This window comes from Hippoglossus hippoglossus, chromosome 13 (assembly GCF_009819705.1).
Source record: "Hippoglossus hippoglossus isolate fHipHip1 chromosome 13, fHipHip1.pri, whole genome shotgun sequence".
Lineage (NCBI taxonomy): Eukaryota > Metazoa > Chordata > Actinopteri > Pleuronectiformes > Pleuronectidae > Hippoglossus > Hippoglossus hippoglossus.
Window position 1 is genome coordinate 16,688,357 of NC_047163.1, and position 25,494 is coordinate 16,713,850.

At 42.6% G+C, this 25,494-nt stretch overlaps 1 long non-coding RNA gene across 1 annotated transcript in view; it reads right to left on the reverse strand.

The window, feature by feature from the left end:
• LOC117773210 overlaps positions 1-25,494 on the reverse strand; it is a 237,303-nt gene that overhangs the window by 128,397 nt on the left and 83,412 nt on the right. Inside the window, exon 2 of the long non-coding RNA XR_004615877.1 lies at positions 8,222-8,227. This is a non-coding gene — a long non-coding RNA (uncharacterized LOC117773210). The remainder of the gene's footprint in view (positions 1-8,221; positions 8,228-25,494) is intronic.

Consider the following 25,494-nt stretch of genomic DNA (forward strand, 5'->3'; position numbering starts at 1 on the left):
TATTTAAATTTTGAGCATTGACCCTTTGCCACAGCTGGATTTGGGTGAGATAACGGACCCTGTGTTGACATTCCACACATGGCCCAGAAACACACACGCACGCACGCACGCACGCACGCACGCACGCACACAGTAAGGAAATATGTGCCCTTTTTAAATCTCAAACTAAATCTAAACAAACATAAGAAATCAACACATGAGGAATGTGAGGTAGACAAGAACATTCCCATTCCAAACTAGAACAATACTTATAGCTCATACCTCCGCCACGGCCCGATAGTCCTCTTTAATTCTATCATGCTGCACCAAATTACACACACTCATAAATATCAGTTCCCTAAACGTGCCTGATCTCGCAATGTTTAGGAAAGTGATAAAACTAAATCCTGGATCGGCCACCTGATCTGGATCCACAGCAACATTTAATTGGTTCTTCCCTGACCAATACCACATCCTTCCACCAAGTTTTGTGGGAAACTTTCCAGGAATCTTACCCACAAACAAACCATCCAGCAAACAAACAAACAGACATGGGTGAACACGTAACCTTCTTGGCAGAGATAATGACTTTCTTGACTATAATTTGACAGACGTTACACCTCAAAATGGAAAAAATAAGATGCCGTCTACAAAATGAACTCATTTTAAGCATTAACCTCCTTTAGCTCCAGATTTAGTTTTTAACCTGACGTGTTTCATATCAGAGTCTGGTTGGCTGTTCTCTTTGTGCCGCTGTGTTTTCCCTCCTGGATTATACTATGATGTTTGGGCGAATCCAGTGTGACAATTGATTGGCAGCAGCATTGACCTCTCCACCCAGCCTCTAACCCTACCCCCTACTGCCAACACACACACACACACTTCTCTGCTCACACACACATTCGCATACACACCATCCCCCTCTCTGCTGCTCTTTGGCTGAACCTGGGGTTAAGACCTGAAGTAATTAGCACTGAGCTGAAACAATAGACTGTGCCCTGCAGCTGATGACTATCATGGGGCGGGGCATGGTGTGTGTGTGTGAAAGTGTGTGCGTGTGTAAAAGGAGGTGAATGGATCAGAACATGAAATTGAGACCCTATGTCAGACATGCACTGAACTCCGGACTCTGAAAGTTGAGAATGTCAGAGTTAGTTGCTCTGGACATTTTCTTAACTCTCCCTGCTAGCCCCTGATTGAAATATCTGAGTTCGCCCATGTGAGGATGAATCCACACTACTACGTTTTTGTTTCCACTAAAACGATCTTGGTGCAACGCGGGTAATCCCACTAATAAAAGGCGGTTGATTCCTTTCCCATTACCGCAAAACGTCCAGCTCCACCCAGGCGCTTCCCCTCACCTGAGTGTTTTTGACTCGGACAATCTTCTGCTGCACTCTACATGTGTGAAAGGCCAATTCCGAAAAACCGCATCTGGACATATTGCGGAGATCGTGTCTGACAATGACTTAAGAATCAGGCCCAGGTTTACCCAAATGACTTGAGCACAAAGCAGAGAAGAAGAAAAAAACTTCCCGTGACCAATTGCTGGCATCACTGTGGCAACACTTAATCAGATCAGTTAATCAATCTTGAATAGATAAAGAGAGGAAGGAGTGAGGCTAACGGAGAGAAAGTGAGCGTGAGGTGAGCGCAGTGGCACATTATCAGCCCAGGCCACCAGCACACTGTGTCCCCTCTGTTTACATTTACAATGGAGTGTGAATAGCGGGGGTGAGCAGACAACGTGTTGGAACTGACAAACTAATGACCATCACACTGAGTGGATAATGACCACAGTTACCCTTTAAGCCATAAAACCACTGGGTTAATAACCAAACAGGCTTCCCATTAAAATTTTCTCCCCTCAATTGACACTTGGCTGGTAATCAAAGTCGATGGAGAGAGGGGCTTTTAAATCTGCATGTAGCTAAATCTAAAGTCATGATGAGATGAGATAAAGCTAACACAGTGCGTGAGACTCAATAGGTTACGTACATGTGTCCTGCTCATAATAAATTATTTTAACTCTGGTGCTGGTTTTCATGAAGCCACAAGGAGAGTAATTTCTGAACATTCTCACTAAGGCTACATCCACATTACTATGTTTCCATTTGAAAATGCATCAACTCCACTATGGATACGCCTGGCATCCACACTACTTTGGTTTTTTTAAAGCCACTAGATTGGAGAAGTTTGGAATTGCTGCTGGCTCCATTTAAGTTTAAAAACTCTGGGGCTGCGTTTTAATCTGGACAGGCAAAAACGGAGATGACGACACAGACAATCGCACACTGCTTTCTTATTGGGTCTTTTTTATCAGGTTCTTATCGCTTGACCCCCTTCCAGAAGAAAACAAGCAACATTTGCCTCGGCTACGAGTGTATAACGCAACATGGATAGTTAATTACAAGGTTTGCTGACCCTGTTGTCTTTCAGCCCCGTTCACACCTGGATTTAACATGTGGATTTGTGATCCGACAGCTCTGAGTGTGTGTGTTCACACCTGGCATTAAAATGTGGCCCCACATGAGGCTCGTGATCGGAACTCACTTTCTGCCCTACAATAAAGACGGACATCAGTTCTGCTCGCAAAGACGCAATGCATAGTGGGAATCAGATCACAAAACCCACATGTTAACACCAGGTGTGTACAGGGTCTTTGCTAACATCTGTTGTGCAGTAAAATTCTGCATTTTACAATGATACAACCGTTTACATGTGTCGAAGGCCAGCTATTGTTGGATGGAAATCAAAACTGATTAAGAGCCAAAAATAGCTCATGTTCTTACTTTGAAAAACATCGTTTTCAAATGAAATAATACTAGGATGGATGTAGCCCTAAATGTAACATACGTGTCTGGCTGCTCATAAGAAATCAATTTAATTCTGTGGTGCTGGTTTTCATGAATCCACAAGGAGTGTAATGTCTCTATGCACAAACCTTTTTCTGACTAAACCAGCAATCAGCTGAAGGAGGAAATCAGGCTGCCAGTACACGGGTTAGTGCAAGCATTATATAAACATTTATGTTGAGTAGTTAATTGTTGGTGACTGTAGGGAAAACACACCGCGGGGGTGGGCCATTAGGACAGTGAGGATCCAGTCAAGATGTATTTGGAGCTTTATGTGGATACTTGGAAGTGGGAGGTTGAGGAGGGTTTTGGAATTTCATCTGTGCATGTCACTGATGGTGGCATGATGATAACGTACTCATGTGCACGCTATCTCCAATCATTCACGATCAGTTCTACAGAGTTTATCTTTGCTGGAACCTATACAGCTTGCTGCCTCTATATTTCACACTGAAAACAGCTTATGCAATAGAAGATTAGATCTGCCTATTAAATGCCTGAAGTCTGTGTGTGAGAGTTTGTCCTGCACTGCCTGATTTCCACTGCTGTTGGCCGAGCAAAAAATGGTCAGAGCTTTCTATTTATCTATGCCACACAGTTTTCCTACAACACAACATTCATGTGATTCTCTTTTTGTGTGTCAGTGCCAGCAGGACTAACTCGACGGTGTGGTTTTCCTTCCCAAATTACCCACCCTGGCTAACATTTTGATGGTTTAATGCTTAAGAGCCCGGCCTTTGGAAGGACATGTGCCCTGACTGGCCTGGGATCAAACCTCCCTGGAGTCTTAACCTCCTTAATCTGCACTCTGCATCACTGCCACCTTTGTTACTTCCACAGTAACAAAAAGAATACATGTGCCGAATTTTACGCACCACATGAGACAGACTGGTTGAATAAAATAAAGTGAATACCACTTTTATAAATTCAACTTTAATCCTCGTCTTCTGTCTACTAATTCAAGAAATCTCTGTCTGTATGTGGCTCGCATATCTTGAGAACCGTTAATCTTATCAGCTTCACACTCGGCATGCGTATTGGTAAACGCCCAAGAAAGTGCAGTGTCAAATTTGGTGTGATTTGGACACATGATACGTCCAATAATATATTAATATACTTTCTGTGCCAATAGTGTCTTGTAGTCAGTGCAGACGGGCCGAGTAAAATATGTCTTCTACTACGATCATCTACAGTGATGGTTGGACACATAAATGTCTGTCCCACCAGATCATTTGATAATAAAAGAAATTTAATTTCACCATAAGGAACTGACACAGACGTTCGTGGGTGCTGTTCTCTGTCATTGCAACAACATTCAAGGAGTAAGTTATTCTTTAGCCATTTGTCTATAAGTAAAACCACAGTGTTTCATATTGTTGCTGCAGTGCTTTATATCGAGATTAAGTACAGAGCTTTTATTTTGAAAAGTTGTGAACTTGGGCCTGAATATTGTGTGAATTGCTAAACAGATCTCTGAAAGCGTCAACGACAGCTGTGAAGCTCAGTGGAGCTAAAATCAGCCGCGGCACCAGTGTGGGCAGGCCACCTGCATCTGTCCCTAATGATTTAATGCCAACGGTTCAAAATTAATTTCGATTTTGTTGCTAAATTCCTTTGTTTCTCAAAGTACTGCGACTGTTAAACATAAAATGTTTACGAAGAAAACTGATATGAAGAAGTTTTAATGAATCAGGGAAGTTTTAATCGTTTTAATTTAAGCGGAAGATCAAATTCATCCACTCTGTCCTTAACGAAACCTTTACAAGCGCCACTAAAACATGAGTATAACTCTTGATTTAAAGAGTGGGGTTCTCTTACATGTGGACCCGTTCTCCTCCTTAATGAAAACCTAAACATGTGAGCTTGGCCACATCCTTGTTATGACCAACTTGGTCTTGCTGTGGGAATGTAACCATTCTAACCTTTCAGTTTGGCAGGCCAAGTGAAAGGCAGTACCCTGAGGACAGAAAGAGAGACACAAGTGTGTATCAGTCATCAGATAGCATCTTATGGCTCTGTGCCCGAACCCCTTAGCCCTTGAAGCGTGGTATTAATAGGCCTGCCAATTCCTTGGAATGGTGCGAGTGTGCATAAGTGTAAATGTCCTGCATGCATGCAGGAGAGTGGGTCTGAAGGTACTTCCATGAATGAGGTATTTTTTAAACCTTCTGTGTATGTGAATGCAGGTGTTTGAGCAATGGGGGGGGGGATTCTGCAGGTGATCTATCCCCTCTGGGACAACAGGCCTGCTATAGATCCACACACATCCTGACACTCTTTCTTTAACTCTCCCCCATCACTCTCTCGTACCTCCACGATCTGGTCTCCGACTCCACCTCTTGCTGCTCGGCATATTTTGTTATCTCCGCCAAGGTTTGTCTGTTAGATCGTGGGTTTTGTTTGTTAGCAGGATTAAGCAAAAACCCCCATGCTGATTTTTTTTTACCAACCTAGGTGGAGGGATGGTGCCTGGGCCTGAGAGGAGTATTTTTTCTTCTAGGTCTAAGAACTAGACCATCATGTGTGGGATTGTTCCTTCTTGGCTGAGGTATGGACTCTACTGAGAGCCTCTCTAGTTTTGTGCGGCTGTGGTCGTGTGCCGTCAAGCAAATAATCCCAACATGTGTTGCACCAGTGCCACCGTGCAGAGGAACACTATAGTTTCCTTATTCATCAGAATTAAGCTCAATCAGCAGCAACTTTAATGGGAAGTGAGTTTAATAAGTCTGATAAATTGCAACACCCACACGTGTCAACCTCTTTATAAACAGTCTATGGTGTCACCATGCTTGAAAAGTCACTGTTGAGAATGAGCTAGTTTAATTGATGTAAGTACTGATATTGGCTACATTATCCATCCATCCTAAGCTGCGTGTCTTTGGACTGTGGGAGGAAGCCAGAGTACCAAGAAAACTAAGGCCACAGCCAGTTTAGAACCTTCTTGCTCTGAGGCAGCAGTGGAAATCACTGCACCACTGAGCCGCTCTCACCTTAATTAAATAACACAAATGAATTCACTTCGATAAAATGAACACAGTAAGTGTGGGTCATGATTTTGTGTGTATGTGCAGCTTCTCTTCAGAGGCGGAAAATGTACTTGCAGTTTCTTTTCAGAAGGAGGTACAGGGCTCATGTTCATTGTAATAAAGTAATACTCTATTGTCAATATTGTATTATTATTATTGTTTAATAATCCTACTAGCTTTCACCCATTGAGAAATCTTATTGAGGCATCATATCTTGGGATATCACAGAGAATATACCAACAAAAACAACAGAATCCTCCCTCTTAAGTCCAGGCCTGGCTCTGTCTCTCTCTCTCTCTCTCTCTCTCTCTCTCTCTCTCTCTCTCTCTCTCTCTCTCTCTCTCTCTCTCTCTACCACAATCAGCAGCTCGTGCTCCCATCGTATGCACTAAATACTGCATAACCAGATAATAAAAATCATCTGGACTTCTTGTTTGTTTTAGTTGTGCACTTGTGGTCGTGCACCACTTCCACTCTATAAAAGGATATTTATGAATGGTTTCAGATGGAACCTCTTATAAGGAAGCTCTCGGAATTCAGTTTTCATATATTTTTACCGCAGTCTGATGGAAAGAAACTCCCAAAACGGTTCGCCTGCGTAGATAATATCCCACATAAAAATATCCCCCAGTAACTTCAGCATAATGAAATGGTCATCAGTGGTAGGACACCCCCCTGCACCAGGAACTGTCTTGTCTATTCATTTTTTGTATTCTATTAAGCACCGTTTTTTAGTGGTGCTTGGTTTGGTGACAGGGAACAGACCTCTGATGGATGGTTCCTGTCCGTGGCTGTAAATCGGCCTCTTGTTGGAGAGTTAACCCCCGTCACCCCTGCTCGTCTGTAACGGCACACTCCCCTCTCGCAGCCCAGGGCAGCTGAAGAGCTCTTCCCAGAAATCATCAGGAGCAGGTGGTAGCGGTCCAGTTGGGATGTGGACGGATGTGATTGCCTCCAAAATTGGTCCCCATCGCTGTGGATATTTGCGTGGGTGAGAATTTGGCTCACAGAGGGAAAAAATATGAACATAAAATAATCTCCCATCTGCAGCGGCAGCTGAAGGCAGCTTCCTGTGATTAGAGATGAGCAGCCATATCTGTGCAGAGAATATGAGAGCAGAGGTCAACTGAGTGGGCGGGGCAAACTAATTAGGTAGCCGTTTGGGCTGCAAAAATGTGCTTCTATGTGCTGTGACTGTTCTTTTAGAGTCATTACACACACTTAATCAGCAGGGAAATTCATCATGCAACAGTTAGAGCATTAAGAGTTCTCCTCCTCCTGCTCTTGACCTTCTCCAGACACAGCTGTTTCTCTTCCCCTCTGGCTGGTGACTGGGACAACTCTTATTAATGCGCTGTAACTAAGTAACCACATAATATGGATCTCTCTTTGGCCCTGCTCGCCAACTGATTTATCTCCATGCTTGTGGGTGGGTGCGCCTGCATTCACTATAGGTCTGTGCAGTATTTCATAAATGAATACATGCCTTTTATGCTCTATGGCGCCTGAGAGGTACTAGAGCAGATTTGTTACTGCCGTGAATTATTCAGTGGCAGCTGAGCCTCCGGGGATTAAGTGGAATACCTGCATACATTTGTTTGGCAACTAAGCGAAATTTAATAACATTTCCAGAGTAGCAGGGACGCAAATGCAGATTTGCTCATGTGCGTGGAAATCATTTAATTGTTTCACAGTATGGGATTTTGTATGGGAAGTCTGAGTGGCTGTTACAGTTTGCATAAGTGTTTTTCCAAAATATGTGTTTTCACTGTACACTGCACGACGCCAAGATACTGCACTGTTTCATGATGGTGTGAATAACTGACAAGAAGGATTACCTCTAGACAGACAACTTCTGGGAACCACTTTAGCACGAGTGTGTGCGTGCTTGTGCATGCAAATGTGTGCGTGTGTGCGTGCGTGCGTGCGTGTGTGTGTGTGTGTGTGTGTGTGTGTGTGTGTGTGTGTGTGTGTGTGTGTGTGTGTGTGTGTGTGTGTGTGTGTGTGTGTGTGTGTGTGTGTGTGTGTGTGTGTGTGTGTGTGTGTGTGTCCTTGGAGCGTAACTCATCCATGGATTCTGCAGATCCACCGTCACACCATCAAATGAGAATGTCGAGCTCGCCAATGTTTGCCTGTTCGCGCACATGCATACACACTGTGCATGTGCAGAATCAAGTGTGAGCGTGTAGTTTATGCAAGTGTTGTCTGGTTTGAAAATCGAGGACATGAACGGTATTTAAATTCTCTGTTGCTTTTCCAGGAGGCGGGAGAAATATGTGATAAGAATGTGTGAATGTGTACAATGAAGTGGAAATGTTCTGTCAACTGCTGTGTTGAAAAGGTGACGGGCCGACATCCAACGTGCAGCTGTGCATGGAGGGGGGAGAGAGAGTGAGCAAAGGGGAGAGTGATTTACAGTACGCGGAGAAGGGAGGTGGGCGCTCTGTTTTTCCAACTCTGTGAGAAATATGTGGCGAGGAAAGAGGGAGAGACTTCTTCAGAGAGATATATAGCGTTGGAGAGAGACGGGACTTATAAAGAAACAAAAGGAGAAAGCAAAGACGAGATTCATCAATTCATCTTTATGTGATCTGACTGGAAGAGTAACCTTTAAAAAGTAAAAAAAACAAATCCTTGTTTTCGAAGTTGTGCGCTCTGTTTGTGTGCTGCTTTCAACTACAAGCACGCCATCATCCGTTTCTCCTTCAGTTTGTTATTCATAGACCCCTGCGCTGACTTCCTTGGCACCTGTCTCTTCCCCGTCTTGTTGCTCCACTCCCTGAAATAGAACTTGTGTCTCCAGAGGGAGAGTAAGGACTGGCCCTGCCGTGGGAATACAGACAGACACACACACATTAGTAATATAATCACAGTTCAGCTCTACAAAAAGTAAAAAGGGCAAGTTTATGGCCTGTTTGTAGCTAATGTTTCATCAAGCATTTACCATAGACTGTTCTAATAAAAGTAAAAGTGCTGAATTTCGGCTTATCGGAGTCTAAACTGATTTATTGAACAGAAGCCAAACTCAAATCCTGTGATGCAGGAAGTTCGGAAAGAAATCTTGAAACGTCTCCACGATCTTCCTCTCACCTCAAGTTTTCTACAGCATTGAAAAGTATTCTTTCTCCTGATGCAAAAATACTTTTATGGAAATATTGAATCGGCCATAGAGGTTTAGTGGAATTAGCATTGAAAGATTAGACCAGCAAACAGGTCCAAGCATCCAGCGCATGTCCGAACTGAAGAAACATCTTCAAGAGACAAATCTAGAGGACAAGGTCATTCATTTATTTGAATGCATGCAGGCTGAGGTGGTCTCCTGCAGTGAACATTGAGTGAACTAAATCATTTGCAATTCAATCTGAACTCAACTGCATCAGACTATAATGCATTGTGCTTCGTTTCATCCCTTTCATTGTGTTCACATTGCATTTACTGTAGTTTTTGTTCACACCCCAAGTTGTGACCGAGGGCACAGTTCACAAATCTGAGGCCACATACTATGAGTCCAAGAATAATATGAGTTAATAAACCGTATGCATAGATTTCCAGAGTCCTCACAACTTCCCAGGAGCTCTGTACTGTTGGTATGTTGATGTAATGGGTCATTTTGTATGCCAACATTCACACATGCCAAGTCAAGCACATTTCCGATGCATTGCACTTGTTGTATAAAAGGCAAAGAAGCTTAGACTCACTCCCACATGTTTTTTGAGCCTCATTTTGGTGAAAAAGTCAGAAACTGTGAGAAAAAGTTTAGTGAAACTGTAAGAGAAAGAGTTTTGGGTGGACACGAATCTGTGAAATGTATTTCACAGAGAGACAGAAGGTAAACTGCTGAGTGTGGTAATTTTTAGACTCAGTGTTTGCTTGGAGTCATCACCTCCTTGGACTTCACAATTTTTGAACTGAAACTATTTCATCATCTTCAGAGAAAAGACTTTGGCAGTTCATATTTTAATAAAATCCCTTTCCTTGGCTAATAATCAGTAATTTTATTGTCTCTGTGAGACTGCCTTCATACTTTCCACTGTCCTTGACTGCTTGGACTGATTCCATTACTTTGTAGGAAGCCGGAGCAACTGAAGAAACACACGCAAACATAGGTAGAAGGTTGAAGAAAAACACCTTTTTACTGTGATGCGAAAACCACTGCACTACCGGGCTGCGAAACCTACATGTCTACTTTTCTGGTTCATTGATTTGTTATTCACTATAGAAAGAATCACCTGAACCAACCACAACATGATCCATCCCAAATGTCCCTCTCCCTAGCCACGCTTCCCAGCTCCTCCAGGGGATCCCGAAGTGTTCCCAGGCCAGATACCCCAGGGTCCCCTCTCGGTTAGGCGTGCCTGATAAAACTCCAACAGAAGGCCGTCAGGACGCATCCGATGCTCGAACCACCTTAACTGTCCCCTTTCGACGTGAAGGAGCAGTGGTTCTACTCCGAGCTGCCTCCGGATGTCTGAACTCACCACCCTATGTTGAAGGCCGAGCCTAGCCACCCGACGGAGAAAACTCATTTCGGCCACTTGTATTTGTGACCATTGGTGAGTGTTGGAATGTAGATCGACCGGTTCATTGAAAAGCTTTGCCTTCCGGCTCAGTCCTGCACAACGCCCGCATCACTCCCGATGCCGACCCACTTGTCAGTTTGAGTATATTTATTATATACAAACAAAAAATATGATTTCATGGATTTGTTTAGAGCCCAGTCTGAGAAGCTTCTGAGTGCTGCACAGAACTGGACTGACAGGCTGGTTGGTGTCCTGTGACTTTATCACAACTCTCTAAAAACACCATGAGAGAGACAGAGTCTGCTGGGTGTGTGTGTGTGAGAGAGAGAGAGAGAGAGAGGGAGAGAGAAAAACTGTGGAATTGAAACATAAAACCAAAGGAGAGGGCAGCCCAAACATTTAAAGTAGGGTTTAAAATCAGGTTTTCCGACAGTGATTGTTGATGCTCACTACATAACCTCATGTGCATGTGTTACATTCACTGAAGGTGTTAGTGTGTGTGCAGCGTGCACTGTTTCAGTGGAACTGTTATAAGTGAATGCCCACAGGGAGTGCAGGGAGACTGTGTTTGCCTTGAAATGCACGACAAAAATCAAACCACACACTCACAACACACATGCACATGCTCAGTGTTTGATATGTGGTTTGTCTGCTGGACACTCCCCTCCCTCAGTCTCTCATACACAAACAATTTTCATTCAACAGTCGGATTCCTGTTTTCTTGCCGCTCATTCAGAGAGTCTAGACGAGAATAGCCTCAAAACAATGCATGCACATATCCACACACGCACACATATACGCACGTAAATCCCAATCTTTATTATAAAAAAAAATTATATTTGTCTTAAAGCACTGTTTATTTCCCATTTTTTGGAAACTAATTACAAATACTCAGAATCCAGAGTTATGTCTGTTGTATGTTTTATTTTTGGTAAATATGCTCCTGTGTACAGTGAAAGCTAGTGTAGGTGTTGAGTTTTGATACCAGATGTGGGTTTACAGTCATACGTCATCCAGCATATGGTGTGTGTGTGTGCTGGGAAAGTGTTTTATACAAATGGCTTATTCATGTTTGTTGCATCAGTGGCCGCCCGTCGTAGCATTCTCACCATACCAAGTCCTCGCAGTCCAATTGTGGTTTGACTTGTGTGTCTGTATGTGTGTGTTTGCGTGTGTGTGTGTGTGTTTTTAAGTGCCCATGTGTCCCATCTTTGTCTCACGACTTCTAGATTCACCACAGACAGTGGCTGACAGACATAATCTACATGAATGCACACACACACAAGCGCATGCACATGCACAGACTGGAAGACAAATGGACCTCGCTGACACACAGACAGAGATGTGGACAAGCTGCTTTTCCGTTTGAATGCTCAGCCAAACCACAAGCCACAATTACACTTGTCCCTGTCTGTTTGAGTGCAGCAGAGATAGAGTGCTGTGCCTTCACTGTGCTGCTGGATGATGGCGGCGATGAAGATGATGATGACAAAAGCCTGGTTGTGACTAACTCCTTACAAAGTCATTATCAAGCAGGAAAGACACAAGGAGGTTTTGTTGTGGTTTTCATTTGACAGTCCCAATAAATGAAAATTAGTTTTATGACATTTATGATGTTGCTTTTGGTGCTGACAGATTTTCCGGGTTCATAATATTCCCTCTCTTTTTCGATACAGTCTTTTAAAAGTTGCAGTGTTCAGTGAGAAATAAAATCAGTCAAAGCATTCAGACATTTTTCCCCCTCTTTTTCTAGATAAGTGTTCATAACACAGCGAGGAGCCCGTGAGGAATGTGTTACGAGGCATTTTTCACAGACATGCTTTATTGTGCTGTTGACTCCTGCAACAGCGTTTCCGGAAATTCACAGCAAACATCTCAACTCTTTGCAGGAACAACAACAACACAGGTGCGAAGTAGTTTTGGACGGCAAGATAAAATGTACATATCACATATAAATACAACTATTTTAGGAATTTTAGGAACTTGAAGTGGAATGTGCACAAAGAGGATCACATGATTCATACTGGATTTGTACGATGATCCCCCCCAAAAAAACCAGCTTCTTTAACATTGTTTTTTTTCTCCATTTCTGATCATCATATTACTGTTTAAAGAAAATACACAATAGTAATATGTTATCATGTTGACTCATGTATCATCCTTTGCTAGATGTGTGTCATTCCACAATTAAATCAATCATTATAATCATAACAATAACTTGTATTCCCACAAGATGTTTTTACAAGATAAGGAAATATTTTTAGATCATCAGCAGTAAACTACAAAAACTACATCCATTACACTCGACCCATTACACATTGTAGGCCAATGGTAAATGGTGAAATATGTGAATAGACACACATTTATAAAAAAAAAAAAAATGCAGTGAGATTAAAACTATTAATCTTGTGTCTTGACAGTGAGTCCGCCTCCTTTTTTTTTCTTTCATTCTATTTCTCTCAGGGTGTGCGACCCCTGACCCAGATGAGGTCACTCGCGACAAGTCATCATCTTGTTTTCCTGGCTGCTGTCAACAGACCCCATGAATTTATATGTTTCCACATCCTCCTCCTTTTGCTTCCAAGGGAAAAGGGGGTTCAAGAATATGCATTTCAGGATGTAAAGTTTTCTGTACACAGTCAGTCAGTGTGTGTGTCAGTGTGTGTGTGTGTGTGTGTGTGTGTGTGTGTGTGTGTGTGTGTGTGTGTGTGTGTGTGTCCAGAGGGATTTTTGGCCACAGATGTCAAAGTCATTCCTCTGCTGTTTCTTTCCTTACAACTTATTGCCTATTTATCTTTCCTCTTCTCATTCTTGTCTGCTTCTCATTTCTCCATTCTCCATCTTTCTCCCTCTTTTATTCTACTTTTCTTTTCTGCGCGTCTGTGTGTGTTTGGCATTTTTCACCTCTCATATTTCCATTACCACGCCTGTATGTGCTTATTCATCTCTGTTCTTAACTCTTATCTTATCATTAACCTTTCTCTTTCTTGCTCTCCCTATTTTTTCCATCACTCCCTTCACATCACACTTTCTCCTTCCCTCTCTCTCTCTCTCCAAGGCCTTGTATAAGTGTATGTACCTGGCAGAGTGTTTTATTGTGCTGTCAGGGGGTTGGGGAGGACTAATTTCACCCATAAAAGCCGCTCGGAACAAGAAAAAAGGAGCGGCAGATGGGGATTGGGGGCCGATTTATTGGAATAGTTTGGTTTTTCTAAAAACTGCGAACAGCTATTATTTTCCCTCTCCGATTTCTCTTTTCTTTCCACCCTGGCAGCAGAGGGTTGTTCTGGCTTTGACAGTTGTGTAACTTAACACACTCACACTTCTGCGCACACATGCTTATGTGTTAATACTGTATAAATACTAAGGTGTGTGAATACACAAAGATGCAAGGAGTTGGTTATGTATTATTATGTGAACACACACACACACACACTCTTTGCGTGGCAGTTGTGGTTTGGTGTGTTTGTTTGTCTTGCTGAGTGCTACCACTACCACAGACCGCAGTGTATTTAGCAAAGGCTGCAGCCATTTTGTCTGACTGCAAGTTGGCAGCAGTCCTGCGATTCTCCGCTCAACACAAAGACATTTACGTGTGTGTATGTGTGTGTGTTCAATTAGCCTGGGAACATAACGTAGTCCAGCCATAGGCTAAACTTCCAGAGGAACTCCACACCCAAACAACGGGCTGATGAAATGGAACAAGGTATTGTTAATTGTGAGAATGTATCTGATACACAATGTCTTGATTTATGTGTCTGTTTACTCACATAAATCACTTCTGCTGCCTGACTCCTATTTGTTTTTCCTCTGCTAAATGTCGAGCTCCAGTCCAATATGTCTGCAAACAAACTTGGATGGTGGTTTATATTCCCTGAACATTCTTTTAAGTGCTATAACTTACAAAGAGTTTTGCAGGATTAGTTAGATCTCCAGTATTTTGAAGGTAAAGGTATAAAGCGTGGCCGGGCTTGGCTGGATCCTTCCCTGTGAAGGTTGCATTTTCTTCCCATGTCTGCGAAGGTTTTCTCTTGGTACTCCGGCTTCCTCCATTAGTCCATAGACGTGCAGATTGGAGTTAGATCAATTGGAGACTGTAAATTGTCCATAGGTGTGAATGTGGGTGTGAATGGTTGTTTGTCGGCCCTATGATACGCTAGCGACCTGTCCAGGGCTCACCCCACCTATCGCCCATTGTCAGCCACGATGGGCTCCAGCCAAGTTGGCTCGGAATTCTTGAAACAGAGCTAGACAAGTACAAAGTTACTATAAATGGAGGTTGATCGCCCATTTGAGATGCTTTAATAGATGTGCACTGTTATGGGGACTGCAACTAAAGAAACCAATCATTTCTAACATCCTATTGACACAATTGAAGCAATATAACCTGATCCCATGCCTCTATCTGCAGTTTCTTCCAAATCTGTTATTCTGTAATTTTCAGGGCTTGGGACAGATCATTATGACCATTTGCTTAAGGTTATATGGAAATAATATAGTTACTACTTTGCTTACGTTAGTGGACAATCAAAGAACCATTTGGTGAAGGTTAGGGATCAAACCCATTCTACCATTTGCCTTGGGAGGACCATCTCCTAGAGTTGGACAGTGCATCAGGGAAGTTACTCTGTTCGTTGATAAATGAGTTGTGTTTTTCCACTGGGATGATGAATACTTGAATAATGCGGAGGATATAAATCATTTAGTGACAGAAGAAGAAATTAAATACTCTAATCACAACAGTACAGGGTGTTCTATAGCTGTTGGTAACATGGAAGGACTTTTTGGACTAATACCCCAAAGAGTCTGGTTTGCATCAAACAGAAATCCTTGTGATGTCTCACCGTTTCACACACAGCAAATCTTAAGGTATTTTCAGTTAATTCTAATCCCTTAATAAAATTATTTTATATGATGCAAGCATTTAAATATACTACAGCAGAGTCGTGGTTTGCTGTTTTGTCAAAATAATAAAATGTATTTGAGCATGCCAGTTGGACCCGGACTGAAAGTCGTGCCACCCAACCATTACAATATTCTGTAAAGGTGTTAATATTTACCTGAAGGCCTGTTTTGAAGAAATGCGGCTTTGTGTACCGACTAGTATTGGTAACCATAAAAATCCACAATGAAGCGATTAGTGGGAAAGAGAGAGTGAAAGCCGTCGATGCCAGCGTTGTGTTGTTAGTTCTCTGCACGCATCCGCTCTGATGTACAGCCACCCAGGAAGACGAGTGCTGTTCCCAATGCAAACCAGAGCGTGCATGCATGTTCGGGAAGCTTGTTTGGGTGGGTGGAGGCTGGTTTAAGAGAAATACATTCTTCAGTTTCTCGGCTTATAAACAAGCACATGCAGTTAACTTTGTGTGAGGGCATATTATCCTTTTGTTTTACTGATTAACAGCTTCACTTACAGTGGACTTCATAATGTGCTGGTTTATGGGAAGGTTCTCAACGCAGGCAGTGTGAACAATGCACTTTTCTGATGGAGTGTGCGCAAACTCTGTTTTGCTGTGTTTTCATGTTGAGCGTCAGTCTTATTGGAGCTTAGGTGAGTCAAGGCCTCTGGAGTGTCCATGTTGCTTTGGTGATAATAGTGCCTGACAGCACGGCCAGACTGCTGCCTGGGTACATTTTTGACTCGGTCAGTATAATTCATGCGTGTTTAAACCTATAGGCCATGTTACATTTGTCAGGTTGTGTAAATCTCATCAGTTTTTTTAATCTTGTTCTCTCTCTCCTACTTTATTGTAAAAGAATTTAAGAAACAAACACAGCCTTTGTCTGCTTATGGAAAACCCCTCCGAGCACAGTAACATGATTGAAATATAGAAAGCAAAGGTTGATTTTATCCTATGGCAAATTACTTTGAAGCCTGCGAGGGCTAAGCCTACAGCTGCGTGTGTGTGTGTGATGGTGTTTGGGGCTTAGGGTGAAAGAGGATATCTTTTGCTGCGTAGAGGTTTCAGGAAATGCCGCTATAGGAGCCTGATGTTGCTGTAGGGTTTTACTTAGTACACACACACACACACACACACACACACACACACACACACACACACACACACACCCCCAGCAGGTCGTGTTTCCATGACTTCAGAGGACATTACATTGACTTACATTCATTTCCTGGAGACTTACTCCAACCGTAACCACAACTATACTCGTCTAACCCAAACGATAACCTTTCACCATAAAATGTAATTATTTACTTTATGTTATGGGGACTCGATTTTTGTCCTCATAAGGAAGACAAGTCCCTGTAATGTAAACAGATTTATGTCCCCACAACATGAGTAATATCTAGACCTCACAGAGAGAGAGGGTTTGACAGACCAATGTTTTATAGTCACCATGTAGGTCACCTTCTTTTTCCTTATGCCACTCATATAAATAGTGAGTGTGTGTATACTCGTTTTCGTCTTTTCCTGCATGTTACTTAGTGGTAAGCTGTGAATTGTGGTTAGGTTAAGGTTAGAGTTAGGTATGAATTGGTCATTGTTAAGGTTAGGGATAAGTTTTGGGTTTTGTCCACAGTGAATGGAAGTCCATGCAAAGTCCTGATAAGGATAGCTGCGCAAACACGTGTGTGAGTTACACACAGTTAAAACCGCTTAGCTTTCTTGCCGTGTTTGTATTAGGCGGGCATGTGCTCATAAAAGATGTGCGTGCGCTTGAATGTGCTTTCATGCCCATGCATGAATGTGTGTGTGTGTGTGTGTGTGTGTGTGTGTGTGTGTGTGTGTGTGTGTGTGTGTGTGTGTGTGTGTGTGTGTGTGTGTGTGTGTGTGTGTGTGTGTGTGTGTGTGTGTGTGTGTGTGTGTGTGTGTTGTGTGTGTGTGTGTGTGTGTTTGTGTTTGTGCACCTATGAGGTCATTAGGAGCAATTAGTTGTGCCACTGCAGGGCTAGTTAGGGGCCTGCTGATGGACTGGAAACATCTACAAAACTCACACTTCTTAAGTTACATTCCTCCTCTCCTCTCCTTTCTCCCCAACAATTCCTTGCTGTACTCCCAGACAACTTTGTGTGTGTGTGTATTTCTGAGAGTTCGTGTACAAATTTCTCTGTGTCTTTGTATGTCTGTGTGTGTGTGTGTGTGATCATGGGTGTGTGTTTGTGTGGTTGTAAGTGGATTTGATTTCAAAGGTATGTCTTAGGCCCATTTGAATCATTAAGTGTGATTAGCGGAGAGGGAAGGAGGCCCCCTACCTCCTCTGTACCCACAGAGAGAAAATGTACTGTACCAGAGCTGTGCCAGGGCCAAAAAAAGTGGAAACCCTCCCTCTCTCCTGGGCTTTCAGTCTCTTGACCCTGCTCAGTTCTGTCTTTTTTCTTTTTCAGTTCCTCTATCGCTCTCTCTTTTTCCTTATATTATCCCTATTTTCTCCAGTTATTGCAGGTACATCTAATAGTTTCCTCATATTAAAATGTGTAAATGAGTATCAAGAAGTGATTGGATGATTAGGGCTGGATCAAGGCTGCTAGCCAAGGCTAACAAGGCTAATCCTCGGGGTATTAGCACTGAGACCTGGAATCACATGAGCGTAAAACAGAAACAAAGAAATATGTCAAGTAACACTGCTGCGTTGCATAATCACCTTTATTTGGGGACAGCATCATGGAAAGGGGCAAAGGCAGTGGGACATTAAGCTCCTGGCAGGGCTGCAAATCTGAATAACGTTATCTGTCTTTGTTATGTTTGCAAAAAAGATCAATCCAGTTGTCGAAAACACAGATTTTGTGTAGATGTAGGTGTAGGTGTCTAGTATCTTGTCTTTAAATAAAAATGTTTTTCTTTAAATACAAAACAAATTCAAAAGAAATACACAGTGAGGGAAGAAAAGAAGGACTCCCACCCACCATAACCCCCCCGATCCAGTCCACCTACCCCTACAGAACATTACTACATAACTTAAAAGTTACATGTTCATAGGGATTTATATTTCAGGTACCACATAATTATCATTTAACTCAAACATTTGCACAGCAGTGCAGTAGAAGCAGCTACGATTCTTTGCTCCCATTTCCCTCCGAAATGATGGAACTTTCCCTCCACTTCTGACAATCTAAACCTCACTTGCTTTATATCCAGCCATGATAGATGGGAGGATTCTTTCTAACAGTGCAGTAGTAATGGTGCATGTATTTGTTGTTCCCCCTGAGTTGTCCTGACTTTCTCGTCTCAGTCTCACCTCAGTGCGCTGCCATAAATCTACAGGCTGGGAAGCTGTCCAGCTGGCTCCCCTGTCTCCTGTAGAGGGGAAGGGCTATTTGTTTCATAATGACCCCCTGAGACTTTCTCCTGCGTCTCTCTGTCACTCACTCAGACTTGCTCGCTGATAAAAACATATGTAAACGCTGTTTATAGTCACAGTTTCTTTTAGCCTTACAAGATGTAAACGCATACACGCGATTCACATGAACACACGCGAGCCCTGACATACACCACACACACACACACACACACACACACACACACACACACACACACACACACACACACACACCAACTCCATCGTCCAACACTCGGCTCACTACCAGGGGAGCGATTACATCCAACAGTGTCTAAAGAGGGAAAACAATCACAGTGAACACAGAGCAAACATGACTGCCAGCCCTACCACCATCGCACCATCTGCTCATACAGACATTTCTATAGCTGTGTCAGGTTCTTTCACCTTATGAGCTACAGGGAGTTTTGCGGGGGCCTCTCAAACCCTGCAGGTCTTTGGCTGTGCTCCTCCGTCTCCCTATCTCTTGTTTTTTCACTCTCATTTATCCAAGACTGTTAAATTCCCTCGTCTCTCTTTCTCCAGTAGATTCCAGGTTGTTGTAATTCTTGTTATATGTGTGCTGTCACGGTTCTTGCTCTTCTATTTGCCTGTGTGCCTTTTAGAAAGGATGAAGTCAAAACAAAATGTTCATTCCAAGGGTCCAAGCTTTCTGTCTTTCTTTCTTTCTTTCTTTCTTTTGTAACATGAAACTTATCAGAGTTGTTTTCTTTGTTCAAAATTAGTTTTGAAATACAGGATAGTAAAATTATATAGTTCATTCTGCTTTGTAAACATCTTAGGATGCCTCATTATCGAAAACACTGAAACCTCTTGACCATGAAAATGAAAAACAGTAGATGATGAAAATAGTTCTCTGGCTACATCCATACTAAAACATTTGCATTTGCATTCCACACAGCTATGCGAGGCTAATGCTGGTTCTTTTCTACCAGAACAAGGTCATGTGATAGGAGAGTAATCAGCAAAGACTTCTGTCGTGACCAAAAATACCCAATTGATTACGATAGTATGTGTCATAGTACGTCATAGTTTCCAAACATCTCTGCTTCTGCCTGTCCAGACTCTGCGCCAGAGTTTTTAAACTGGGTCCAGAAGCGTTTCTAAACTTCTCAGCTTTAGCAGCATTTCCCTGGAAAGATCTTTGTCAAACGTCATCTTGAGGACCAGGAGGCCATCTACAGTATTCCTTTCTAACGTCAGAAAAGGTTGCAAAATGAAATATGCTTGTAACCTAATGCAATATCCTCATCTTCCTCATCCCCTTATTTCAGACTCCGCTTGTTCTCTTCCCTCGCCTCTTCCTCACCCTGTGTGTTGTTTCACTGCCTCGTATTTGTTTTAGGTAACAGTCATCGTTTCTCGGCACTTATCCCACACCACACACCACAAGGATTAGTTGTTTTAAGATGTTATCTGGGTGCACTTAAGGTCCGTGTGTTTCTGCAGCGAGAAGAATGCATGAGCACGTATTGTATGTTCCTTTGCTGTGGACGTATGTGTGTTTATGTGTCAACAGCCGCAGAGTTGTGCTGCCACATGAGTGATGTGTCTGAGCCTCAGTAATCAGCTTTGATAAGCAAATGAAAGATGTGATGGAATAGTAAAGAATGTGTGTGTGTGTGTGTGTGTGTGTGTGTGTGTGTGTGTGTGTGTGTGTGTGTCTGTGTCTGTGTCTGTGTGTGTGTGTGTGTGTGTGTGTGTGCGCGCGCCTGCCTGCCTGCTAGCTTCCTTTGTCAACCTGATCCTAAGCTTGTGTAAAACAGTGAATGCAGAAACATCAGGCAAGCGATGAGGTCATACTGCTCTTTGGGCCAAATTCTCCTATCAATTACACACACACACACACACACACACACACACACACACACATGCCCTTTCTCTTGCTATGAGCTGTTTACCTCATCATGTTTAATCTTTACTGGTCACTGATTTTGAATTTTGACAGAAAAAGGATATGTAGATGTTTTAAATGATTTTTCACATTGATTTTGCTTCCTCGTGAATCAGACTGGTTCTGTTTTATGTAGTAAAAGTATTTGCACTTATAGTAAACTGGGTACTTTTGCAATGAGAGCAACTCACAATATGCTTCAAATAATATACAGCTATGAGAAAAACGGCTGAGAAGGTGCAAATGAGCTGCTAAATATTCCTAATAATATTAATAATAATATAATTCAGTGATTTACAGAAATCAACAGGAGGCTCAATACAGAGAGATGCAATGTCTTTGTTCCAAGAATTGTACTTTTAAGATCCAAATATCAACCAGATTTGTGATGCTCTTGCTTCCATCTTTGAATTAAAATGGAAATCCAAAATAATGAGCAAAATAATTACTGGATGATCACCAGTAATACTTTATGCTCCTATGTGTGTGGCGTGTATTAAGGCATGTGAGTGATTGTATTTGTCAACAAGAGCAACTTGTTTTGTTTACTCATTAAGAGAAAAAGATGAGAGGAGGGGGTGAGTGGAAAAAACTGAGTTTTATTGCATATTAAACAGCCCCAAACAGATTTCTGTAGTTTACAGCTCTGTAACGAAGGAGCAGCGCTGCCGCTCCTTCTGTGTGACGGTTTGTGTGTGTGCATGAGAGGAGGACATGCATGACAGAAAATGAAAAGAAAAATAGAGCTGTGGTTGCAGCTCTAAATGAAGCATGGGCTCAAGTGTGTGTGTGTGTGTGTGTGTGTGTGTGTGTGTGTGTGTGTGTGTGTGTGTGTGTGTGTGTGTGTGTGTGTGTGTGTGTGTGTGTGTGTGTGTGTGTGTGTGTGTGTGTGTGTGTGTGTGTTAATGCGTGTGAACATGTGTTCCAGTAGTATGTCATGGCTGCTTCATCTGGTCTTCATTTGGCTACAAATCTTTGGCTGCTTCTGTATCTGAGTGTGTGTGTGTCTGTGTGTGTGTGTCTATGAGCAAATATGTTGAGGAGAAAGAGAGAGAGAACAGTGAATTGCATTCTAAAAAGACACAGTACACCCATGTCTGTATAGGCCAAGCAGAGAATTGTGGTGCACATCTTGATTTAAGCAGCCTCTCATCTTCTTTTATGGTTATCATATTTGCAGCTTTGGACATGACTGGTAAACGTACATATGGTGGCTCAACCCCATTTAGTCTTCTAACAGGCCTTGATTAACGGCAAATACAAACAACAACTGTAAACTGATGTTCTAGCAGATTAAGGCTGAAGTTTCAAATGGATTGCCATGAACCTTTGTACAGATGTACAGGATCCCAACAGGATTAAAGGGATAGTTCACCCAAAAATGAAAATTCACTCATTATCTACTCACCACTATGCCGATCGAGGGGTGGGTGAAGTGTTTGAGCCAAATCCAATACAATCAATGTGAATGGCGACCAGCTTAAATCTCCAATGTTATCCTCCTAGCCTAGAACCCCTATCAAAAAGTATAACTATTAGATGATTAGACAATGGGCTCCGAGATTTACTCATATTATGCAAATCCTAACAAGCTAATACTCCAAAATAGTGATCACGGTAAACATTGTACCTGCCAAATACCTGCAGCATGTTAGCACGCACATGTTAGCATTTAGATCAATGCTCCACTGCCCCTATGTCCAGCCTCACAGAGCTGCTGGTGTGGTTGTATTTTTTCTTTTTCTTTACCAATTGATCGATGATGCTGATCAACTAGCCTGGTTACAAATGTCTGTGCGAGGTGATACTTGGCAGCCTCGGCCATGTTCACAAACTCACTGTCAGTCAGTAATGATTTGCAGGCTTACCAAAAAAAACAAAACAGCCAGACAGCTGGTAAAACTTAGCCCAGCTGTAGCAGGTTGCTTTGGTCATGTTGCTGCACAGCCAGTGTTTTCTCTAAGCCCTGGAGAATCTGAATACTGTAAACTTGAATGCATTTAATATATGTGTGTGCATTAGTGTGTGTTACACCTCCACACACACTGGCCCACCTACACACACACACACACGCTTGCAGAGCACAGGCCTGCATGGTTCTCAGGCTCTGCAGTAATTTGGGGTCAGGGTTTGGGCCCCTCGTCAATCAGCAGGTCATTAGAGCTCTTTAATGACCTCCCCGTCCTCTCCCTTCATTTTCTCCTTTCCTTCCCCTCCACCCCCCTTCATTTCGCTATCCCCTCCCTGCATGATATCCTCTGACCCCCTCTAGTCTTCCTTCCCCTCCCCCCCCACATATACCCCCAAGTTCTCCATTTGATTCATCTCTTATTTTATTCCCTGTCTCGTCTGTAGAAGTTCAGGAGTTAACCCACATAACTTTTTCTCACCACTTCTGCTCCCCCTCGTTTTGATTTCTCCTCCAGGGGAAGTGAACTGGCTCGCGGTGGAGGTCTGCACTGTTTCACATGTGCCTCGATTGCGTTCTCTGCAATCCCTCAGATAACAAAAAAAAACAACTTGAGTCTTTTTATTGCTCGTAAGTTTTTCTTCCTTCCTTCTGATGTCTTCTCTCTTCTTCCCTCTTTCCCCTCTTTCCCCTCTCAACCTCTCCCCTTTCCCCTTCCTCCATGCCTCACTCCGTCATTCCTCTTCGACAATGAGTGATTCGTCAGCAGATATGATCCAACCATTATCTGTGTGTCAGGTCGAGAGCTCTTCATCATTTGTCAAACGACGTCACTCACGAAGCAAACTCCAAAACGTAAAGTCAACACAAAAACCTGTTTTGTCATTTGTGTTTTATATAAATTGTTTTTGATGGAAGCAGTTATACAATATATTTGATTATATATGACTGGTTGTCAGGTGGCCTATTATGTACAAATTAACTTGGCACAAGCGGGATCCACATTTTTCCAATATAACCTTGTATTTCTTCATCTTTGTTTTGTTTTCCGACTTCAAAATCTGCTGCTGATTTTTGCTCGACTCAAAGTTATTCTCAGAACTTACTGAGTCTCTCACTCTATCTGCACGTATCCACGAGACCAACGGCGATTCTGGGTCTCACAAATAATGTCCTATACGCCAAAGTCCAGCGCCAGCGCAGGAAGTAGTGAGTCCTTTATGAAGTTAAGCATAAGGAGGTCACGGTGGTAAATGGACGTGCAGTGCCTCCAACTTGGGAGACCACAATCTAAACCTAACCTTATCCAATAGTTTTTGTTGCCTAACCCTATTTAACCATTGTTTATTTTCCATGACCACAATGTTCCCTATCCTTAACTACTCTGCAGCTGCCATGTGCGTACACTATATTACAGAAGGATGTCATTTAAAAAAAAGAGAAGCCTTTTTGTCCAAGGCAGTACTTTCTATTTGGTTTTATTCTGCCCAAAGCTCCACCAGTCAAATGCTTGAGGTTCAGTAGCACGGGGGCCAAGAAAAATACGTGTCTGGCAATTACATTTCAGGCACATTGAGCACATAATGGATTTTAAAAAACAGCAATAGTTGGACCGTACACGCTCCAGACTCTGGATTATATGTTCTTATATTGCTGCTCTAGCCATAGCACTTACTTCTATAAATCAACAATTCTAAAGATCAAGTGCAATTAATAAGAAGGGGGGAATATATATGTGTGTCCAAGTGTGCGCTGAATAATGAGGGTTTGTATTCTGAAAACCAACCCCCCCCCCCACATCTCCACAGCATGTGGAAGTAATATGAGCCCAAATGTGTTCCTCATTAAAGCAGCGGCAGCAGCGCGTATGAACATGGTCAGGATACACAGACAAATTAGCCCATTTCCCCAAACAGGCACATGCACGGCTATACACACACACGCACACACACAAGCATGCACACACACATTCATGCATGGACACGAAAGCCCATGCAAACGCACGTGTGTTTTTATGAGCACATGCCCACCGAATACACACTCTGCCAGTAAAGCTAAGTATTTACCATTTTAACTATGTGTTACTTCATGATCTTCAGCTCCAATTAATGAAGCTAGGCTGCAAAAATGTGCGGCTGAATGTGTTGGAATGTGCTGCAAGTTGTGTTGATGTTTGATGTTTGCATGTTACATTGTTGCCCATGGTGTCATGCAGGACCAGGCACATGTGACTTGGTGTAAGTAAGATTAGGAGAATCACACAGTGCTTGAGCTCTGCTTATTTCCCTGCTGGGTGTGTGCATGAATGTGTGTGTGTCTGTGTGTAAGTGTATTTGAACGGAAGGGTTTGGTTTCCTGCATCCTGACTGGACTAAATCGAAGGAAAGCCCCCTGTAGTCTCATTCTAATTCACTGTTGTCACACTTTTCCGTCATAAACCTGCTAATAAACACAGTATGATTTGGATTTATTAGATTACAGTATGTGTAATACTGTACTAGTATAGTACAGTACAAGTACAGTATGCACATTTCTATAAGTGTGTGTGTGTGTTTCCAACTACAGACCACTACATTAGGCACAGCTTGTCTAATTGGGGACAAAATCCCCAATGCCCTCACTTGGGGAAAAAGCTGATTTTGGGGTCAGTGGTTAAGTTAAGAGTTATGGGTAGTGTTAGGAAAATAGTGGTTACGGTTTGGGTAATTAAATAAGCTTCCAGGAAATTAATGCAAGTCTCTAATGTCCACAAAAGTGACTCATGACAATGTGTGTGTGTGTATGTCTGGGTCGGTGTGAAAGAGAGAGAGAGAGAGAGAGAGTGGGAAAGGAGGTTGGCAGCTTCAAGATTTACAACTTTTATTACATGTTTATAAAAGCTGGAATCTGAGTGACACTTGTTAAACACCGGCCGTATGGTAACATTTTATGGTTTGCCCATAAAAAGTAGAGATTTAGCCAAATTTGTTGAGGTAGTCGTGCACGTACCATATAGGGAGCTTAAAAAAAACTTAAACTG